The sequence below is a fragment of the Ailuropoda melanoleuca genome, chromosome 6 (assembly GCF_002007445.2).
Source record: "Ailuropoda melanoleuca isolate Jingjing chromosome 6, ASM200744v2, whole genome shotgun sequence".
NCBI lineage: Eukaryota > Metazoa > Chordata > Mammalia > Carnivora > Ursidae > Ailuropoda > Ailuropoda melanoleuca.
The window spans coordinates 82,968,691-82,977,406 of NC_048223.1; the positions used below are offsets into that span (position 1 = coordinate 82,968,691).

The window sequence follows — 8,716 nt, forward strand, 5'->3', positions numbered from 1 at the left end:
CCCCTGAGTGCCTTCATACAAATGGTGACTTTCAAGTGCTAATTGACACACTCTGTATATCACAGGATGCCAAGATCACCAGATGAGACACCCAAAGAGAAACATCAAAAGCTCTCTCCTTCAAAGGAGCTCCCGTACACTGTTTGTTGGGAGTGCAAATTGGTACAACTTCAGTGGAGAACAATCTGGCAGTTGTTATCAAGATTTTAAATGTACCTACACTTTGAACCAGCAATCCTATTGCTTAGAATATGTCATGTGGTATACAGGCATAGGTTAGCCAAAATATATGCGGATATTCTTTAAAACATTATTTGTATTAGGAAATCCATAGACACAACATTCTGTCCAGAGTGTTGGATAATGAAGGGAAGATATCAGTCTTAAGAGATGCCCACTGAAGGGCTTAGGAAGAACAGAAATATGATGAAATGTTAATATCCTCAAATCTAGGTGGTGAATATGTGGGCGTTATTAAGAAAAATATTCAATGGCATTGTTAGAGATGGTAAGATAGACTTTATTCAGGACCATCACAAGAGACCTAGGGACATCTACAGTGGGATTTTACTGTGGTGGGGGGCAGAGACTGGGCTCAATGCCAACAATGAATACAGCACGGATAAGTGAGAATTTATAGCCACAGAGCAGGGTGAGGGGGGATCTGTGGGTGGGAAATTACTAACAGGAAATATCAAGGGTAAGGGGTGTTACTGGCTCAACCGACCTAACAGGATTCTTTCTGAAGACAGGCGAGGGTGATCAAACATCACCTGGGTGATGGTACAGGATAAGGAAGCTAATCAATGTCAAGGATGATCAGATATAACTAGATTTTACTAGTTCAGTTCAAACTAGTTTCACTAGTTTACTGACTAAAGTTGGATCAAGTAAAGAATCTTTGTCAGTAGTATTTCTATCATACTATTTCCACTTTCCATGTCGAAAACCTTAACAGTAAAATGTTTTTAAAAAGTACATTGATAAGATATTAAGTAAACAAATTATAGTCTGTCTATAAAATGGTATCTTATGCAGTTGTCAAACAAAAAAGGGAGACCTGTTTGAACTAGTATGAAAGTAAATATTAGACATATTTGCAAGTGCAAATGGTAATTGACAGACAGGTATTCATATGATGATCCATCCACATAGAGGATCTGCAAAGTTACTTTAAAATAAGACTCTGGAGCTGTGATGGAATAGCTTGCAGAATGAAAACACTCCTACTGAACACAGTCAGAAATCTGGATAAAATAGAAACAGCACATGCTTAAAGACATCAGAGAGCCACCAAAGCAGCCAGGACTTAGGGGACAAGATCTCAGAGAGGAGAAAACTTAGGAGGAGGAAGATGACATTCATAGTTGCTTTTTCCCTTAAAACGTTTGTTTATTCTTGGTACAGGCCAAGTGGCAGCGAATTCAGGTACAAAGAAGGAAGAAGCTTGCAGCTAGGAGGGAGAGAAGTCAGCGGAAACGCCGGCCATCTCACAGGGGGAAAGTGACAAAAACGGAAGGTTAGTGATATCCACAATCTGGCCATATGTGGGGGTGGGGAGTGGGGGCAAGATCCTGGTGAAGAGGGAGATGTAGAAAAGTAAGAACAACATATGATAGTCTCTGTCCTTGAGGCTTTTGCCAAATTTTAAAGTACACAGGGCAGGAATGTAAGGCTGTAAGCAGAAAGCTCATAAAAATTGGAGTGGTGTGTGGAGTGGGGCAAGAAGACAAAAACTATGCTTCAGAGTCCTCTGAAAGGAGCGGCCTTTTAAAACCTCTCAGAGAGCTACAGGCTAGGGGTAGAGGTGGGACAGAAAAATGAAACTTTATAAAAACTGTAACTCACATGAAGTCAGTTCAGTCCCTGATTGGATGAAGGTGACCTGCCCACACTCAGAGGTAGAGTGAAACTAGAGGAAGATAATACCATCTGGAGCCTCTGTAATCTATCATATAAAATGTCCAATAATCAATAAAAAAATTATCAGCCATTCCAATAATTAGGACTACAGGGGGAAAAGACAATAGAAAGAACCAGATATGGTGTAGATAGTGGAATTATCACAAACGGACTTTAAAATAGCTGTGACCAATAGTTTCAAGAAAATAGATAACAAAGTGGAGAATGTCACTGAAGAAGTGAAAATCTAATTATTAAAAAGTGAAGGGGCGCCTGGGTGGCACAGCGGTTAAGCGTCTGCCTTTGGCTCAGGGCATGATCCCGGTGTTATGGGATCAAGCCCCACATCAGGCTCCTCCGCTATGAGCCTGCTTCTTCCTCTCCCACTCCCCCTGCTTGTGTTCCCTCTCTCTCTGGCTGTCTCTATCTCTGTCGCATAAATAAATAAAATCTTTAAAAAAAATAAAAAATGAAAAGTGAAATAACGTTAAAAATTCAATAGATGAGTTTAATAGTAGATTGTGCATGGCAGAAAAGATCAGGAAACTATTCAGTGGATGGTATCCTGGCTGAAGCACAGAGAGCAAAAAGGATAGAAAATAAGAGTGTAAGATACATAATGAGATGTGGTGAAAAAGCCTAATATATGTGTAATCAGAGTCCCAAAGGTGAAGGAAAGAAAGAATAGGACAGAAGGACTAATTGGAGAATAATGACTGGGCATTTTCTTTTTCTTTTTCTTTTTTTTAGATTATCTATTTTCATTTAACAGAGAAAGAGACAGCCAGCGAGAGAGGGAACACAAGCAGGGGGAGTGGGAGAGGAAGAAGCAGGCTCCCAGCGGAGCAGGGAACCTGATGTGGGGCTCGATCCCAGGACCCTGGGATCACACCCTGAGCCGAAGGCAGACGCCTAACGACTGAGCTACCCAGGTGCCCCAACTGGGGATTTTCTAAAAATGTAAAAGAAAATCTTGCTACAGATTCAAGAATACCTAGAATTCAAAGCAAGAAGAATACCAAGGAAAGGATACATGAGTGTATTTGAACTAATAAGCATATGTAGAAAAGTTGCACCCACCAATGCGATAATGCATATTGTTTTCAAGTACACATGGAACATTTACCAAAATTAACTCTATGTTGAGCTTTGTAGTAAGACTCCTCACTAGGAGTGATAGTGAGTGGTAGCATTGCCATTTCTACCCCTTGATTCCTGGATCCATGAATCTTGGTTATGGGAGAAAAGCACCACATATTAGATGCTGATTTGGAACATGTACAGCCTTCTTGGGGGCATCGCTCCATTCCTGCAAGGTATTGACATAAGCTGGTGCTATAACTGAGTCTTCAAAAACCCATTTCGTCTTTCTATCAAGTTGGCTCCTTCGGAATGGTGGGGGAACATTGTCAGACCAGCAAATTCCGTGATCATGGACCCACTGCTGTATTTCTTTTGCTATGAAGTAAGTTCTTTGGTCAAAACCAATACTGTGTGATACCGTGACAGTAGACATGGCCTTCTGTAAGTCTGTGGAAGGTAGTTTGGGCAGAAGCATTGCATCGGAGAAGGCAAATCCATATCCAGAGTGAGTGTCTTTTCCAGTAATGGCAAAGTTCTGCCCCTTCTGTGATGGAAGCAGTCCAGTATAACTGTCATCCCACCAGGTAGCTGGCACATAACACTGGGGAGTGATGCCATATCTTGTATTCAGTGTTGGTCTTTGCTGTTGGTACGCTGGGAATTCAGCAGTGATTGTAATCAGGTTGGTCTTGGTCAGTGGAAGCCCATCTTGTTGAGGTCATGCACAACTGCTATTTCTGCCATCATGGCAACTTTTTTTCCAAGTCCACTGGGCAATGATAGGAATAGTCGTGGAAAGAGGTCTCTTAGTTGTGCTGGCAATAAGTTCAAAATGAACATGTCTGGAGGGCCGTGCCCCCTCCAAAAACTGTAGTGGGGCGTCCTTCCTGGTCTCTTCCAGCTCTGGGCTCTGGGTTTCCCTGGTTTGTGGTCACTTCACCCCAGTCTCTGCATTTATGTTCATATGGCCTTCTCTTCTTTCTGTGTCTTCCCTGCTGTCTCTTATAAAGACACCTGTCACTGGATTTAGGGTGCATGCACATGATCCAGAATGCTCTCATCTAGATCCTTAACTCAATTGTATCTGCAAAGATTCTTTTCCAAATCACATCACATTCACAGGTTTTTGGACTTCAGGATGTAGACATGTCTATTTGGGGTGCCATCACCCAACCCACACTATAGGAAAGTTATAGACGTTTGTTATACAAAGTTACAAAAAAGTTATAAAAATCTTTCACAGCTATTAATCCTGGGTCACATTTTTCTGTCTTTGAGGCATAGGTCCCTTGAAGCATGTGTTCATAGTAGATACCTGTTATATAAAAAAAAAAGTTTCATATATAGCCTTCTTTGTCAATTACTTGAACTTCTATATCACCGCTGGAAATATTGGTGGCTTTCTCATTTGTGCTCTTGCTTTGCCTGAAAATTGAAGGCTTTGGAAATTGCAGCATGTTTGAAGCCACCAAAGTGGGCACTACCAGCACTAAAGGAACCATGAGCAACAGTTTCTGTTTAAGGTCTTCGTGCGTAGATGGTTCTTCCCTTTGATTGTGAGAAAGGTTGTTTCTGATTTTTTTCACTGTTTGATTTTCAATCCACATGCTCAACAATATTTCCACTTCTTTTATTTCTTTAGGCCTTGTTCATATTGACTTCACAGTATTTGAAGTTGTTTTAGTCTCTCTGAACGATAAAATACTTTATTTTCACGATGTTGGCTCTGATGGCCCAAATATGGATTCCTTATGACTGTTGCTCAAAAATTTCTAGCTTCTCCGCATATTAAATCTTTCCACTTGACCCTTTTGAGCCAGGATGCCTAGACATGTTTGAGATGTTCATTGTGTGTATGTTTTTAATATAGAAAGTTCACAAATGAAAAATAACAGCAAAATACAACCTTGTAGAATAATACACATGGTGACCTAAGGACACTGGTAAGCATTTGAGTGAGCACAGGTGTGTGTTTTATGTATATCTACATGGATATCTCAATGTAGCCGGGTGCGATTTTGCATTTTCTCAAGAACAAAATTTCACATAAGCAAACATGAAATTTACATTATGCATTATAAACAAAACTTATCTAAATTGTTCTGTAGCATGTCAATCATGTTAGAACAAATTTTTGTTTTCAGAACAAACATTCTACAAGAACTGTCTGTACTAGAATGTTCACAGCAGCACTATTTGTAAGAACATTTAAATTTGGTTGGTGAAGGAGATCCAATGCGGAGCTTTTGACCCTATTTTTATCCTAGATGTTCTTTCCTTACTTTTTTTTTTAAAGGCACTATGTATTTTCTTCTGTCTCCCTTCTTTGTATTTTAGCCCATTTTTTACCCTAGGTTCCTGTTTTTCATTCTTTCTTCAAACTCATCTTAACTTCCTCTCGGTGCCTAGGTGACTTCAGACCCAGTCTATTACTGTTAAATTTATATACTTTTCGTAACGTTCCACTTTGGTTCCTTCTACTCACAAATGATTTTGGCAAAGACATTCTTTGTCTACTCATAGTTATGGCTACTTTTACCCTTAAATTTATGTTTTCCTGTTTTCCATGTACATCTTAGTTCTTTTGTGCCAAGAACTTTCACCTACTTGTCCTTTTATTTCGATTTATCTCCCAGTTAGTATAACTTTTTGAACAGAGAAATACTGGTAGAATATTTATGTCCCCTTTTATACATAAAAATGTATTCTTGTTGTCTTAAAAGTAACCATAGTGTAGCAACATAACATAGGTGGCTACTGAGTTATTGGGTCATGGTTTTTTCTTCAAACTTCTATAGTTACTTTTGTTCCATCTTCCTTCCTGCATCTGATTTTTCTTTGTCTTCCTCAGTGACCTAGGAAACCCCTAACAAATTAACACTGAATGCACAGGAGGTTGTGTCTTTGGTTGTAATGTTGCAACTACTCAGAAACATCACTGAGATGGCAGAACTCAGCCTGCAGAACTCTGAAGGATGTGCAGTAATCTATGCATTTCCTGCCTCCCTCTGCCTGTCATCTTTCGGCTTCTTGTGGCTAGTTCCAGCTTCCGATGTCACTCACAGCTGAATCTGATCCTCATCCTTTCCCTGCCCTCATCATTAGGTCATTTTGAGCAATGGAACAGAAATTCTTATTTCCTCTCACATACTCTCCTAAAAGAATGAACAGCTCAATTTTGCATAATAGAGGAAATTGAGCAGCAAATATTGCAATCACTCCATTTGTCCTATGGAAAAGTGAGGTTTGGAGAGGTTAATTCCTTGCCCCAGGACAAGGCATGGCAGAAACAGCATGTGGGTATGGGAGAGGGAACAGAGAGTTTCTCAGGGGAGGCAGAGCAGGAGCCCAGGCAGGAGCCAGGGGAGGACTTGGTAGCTTCAGAGGCCAGTGGGGAGGCAGCCTGATGCAACCGTGGAGGCCTGGTGTTGGGGAGGCTCAGACCTTGACTAGTCACACAGGCCAGCAAGGATCAGAGCAAAGATGGGGGCGTTCTGTCTGGGGGACTGTGAGGACTGGGTGGTCAGGCAGAGTGTGCTGCTCAGACAGGGCCTGTACCTGCTGGGGCTGCTTTCCACCTAGACCATGGCCATGCTCAGGAATGTCTCTGCAGGACTGAAGCTCGTCTGGACTTGGAACTGGTGGTCTTCCTGGAAGATCTCAGGCCATGCATTGGACTTTTAAAGAGGTACAAGGAAAAGGCTTCTGGGTCCAAGGATGAGTATTGCCCACAGCAGGGCTTGGCCACCTCTCTCCAGGCCCCATGGAATCATTACAGCCAGAGGGAGGAGCGGGGAGCTGGGCAGAAGAGAGCTAAACCTGAAGAGGGACAGTCAGAGCTCTGCGGGAAAGGGACTTATGCTTCTATAGCAGAGAGGAGCAGAACCGAAAGCAGCATATGAATATGGCCCAAGGAAAGCTAAGTGCTTTCTGTGCCCTCACTAGCCATCCCCTCAGCCCTGGGACAGAACAGGAAACAAGAAAAGTAAGAGGCTCTGCGTGTCCACAGCATGTCTGGAGGTGGTCCCTGGGTTTTCGTGTCTAGATCTGCCTCAGTTCAAATTTGGTCCCATATGTGTTCTCAGACTCACCCCTGCCTGCCCCAGACGCACCAGGAAAGCTGCCGAATGATCCCGATGGCCCTGGTTTCCTGACCAGATTTCTCAGGTTAGTGTTAGGTTTCCAGCCTTCGTCTCGCAGCCAGGGTTCTCCTCATAACTCCCCTCAGGGCAGCTTCCAGAGACGCCCTGGAGTCGTGGGTGACGACCATAAAAGAGCCCGTGAAATGAGAATCAGCAGTAACCCCTGCGGCCCCACAGTTCGAGCCTCACACAGAGACACAAAAGCAGACTTACATCCTAAATACGTATTCTTACGCCCAAAGTCATCAGTGTAATCTCTGTTCTCCAGGTGTTCCATAGCAGGGATTCAAAGGCAATGAGGGAACTAAGATTTTTTGACAGCAGTGGGCCCTTCGCAGGGAATCGTGTTTCCATGTGGTGCCACTGTCACCACCCCACGCACCGCACGAGAGCACCGTGGTCTGGAGCGTCAGGAAAGAACACAACACGTATGCCTGCCCGGGTCTTCAGGCTCTGGGTTAGGACTCTAAATAGTCCGTGAGCTGAATTTGAGACTTGAGGCTTCTGGGTTAACACTTAGATTTCCTGAATTCTGGGTCCAGGGGCTGAGCTGATTCTGAGCGTTTTCTTTGGCTTGCTCTAGCCTTCAGGACTCAGATTTTAGCTGGTTTTCTCTCATTCTTGTCTCCTTTTCCCAAAATTTGCCCCTGGACTAAAGCCTCAGACTTCACACCAGGGCCTTGGGTCTTTGGGTTCTGGGCTGCTCCCTGTCCTATAAACTGAGCTCTGTTTCTGTCTTTGTCTTGGGGTCCTGCACTCAGGGATCATGCTTTGAAGTCTCTGGGATTTGGTTCTGGAGTGCAGGGCCTGGCTCAGCTTAGGGATCTGTCTCATTCTTAGGGGACCCAGTGAGCTGAGTATGGAAAGAAGGTGATGAGCCAGGGCCCAAACCAAAGAGTATGGAACAGCTGGGTCAGCATCTTTTTAACTGACCAGAGTGCCATTCATCTCCTTGGTCTTGACTATTAGGTGGGGGCTTCTCCCTGGGGCAGCCAGGTTATCCTGAAGGTCAACCTTCCATCAGTTCTCAAACCGCTTTCTGCAAATCCTGCAGATTGAAGATTAAGGAACTCATACCGGGAGCAGAGATTCTCCATAAAGTTCTTCTATCCTCAGAGCTTCCCTGGACCCACAGCCCTGGCCAGGTAGCAGTGTTGGGACAGGGGACAGGGAGGAGTTTGGGGAGAGTTGCGGCTCATAGGGGGACTGCCTGCATTTTGCATGTAACTTTGTACATAGTGATTCATAAGCAACAGTATTGAATAAATCAATAAATGAATAAACAGAGAAATACCTAGAAAGACTTGGAAAGAAAAAAAAAACAGTACAGAAGTAAAAATGCTGTGAGGGAGAGAATAAACCAGAAGCAGAGAGTTGCCCCTGGCAGCTTGTGGGGGGTTCCCCGGGTATTCTGGAGGAGGCGCAGAAAGGGGTATCTTGCTGTGAAATCCCCATTTGGATTTCCAAGGGGGGCAGAGGAGGAGGGAGTGAGGCTCTCCTGATTCACAGGAAGCCACATCCATGTTCAGGGGTTGGGGAGCACAGCCTCCCAGACAGACGCTCAGTCTGGGTCATCAGATGCATGAGAT

The 8,716-nt window shown here is 43.5% G+C and overlaps 1 long non-coding RNA gene across 1 annotated transcript; it reads left to right on the forward strand.

Annotated features, from left to right (window-relative positions):
- The first annotated feature begins 1,423 nt into the window (after nucleotides 1-1,423).
- LOC117802749 lies at nucleotides 1,424-7,126 on the forward strand. The gene is made up of 3 exons (XR_004626264.1): nucleotides 1,424-1,519; nucleotides 6,599-6,673; nucleotides 7,071-7,126. It is a non-coding gene; the product is annotated as an uncharacterized LOC117802749 (long non-coding RNA).
- Nucleotides 7,127-8,716: the final 1,590 nt, after the last annotated feature.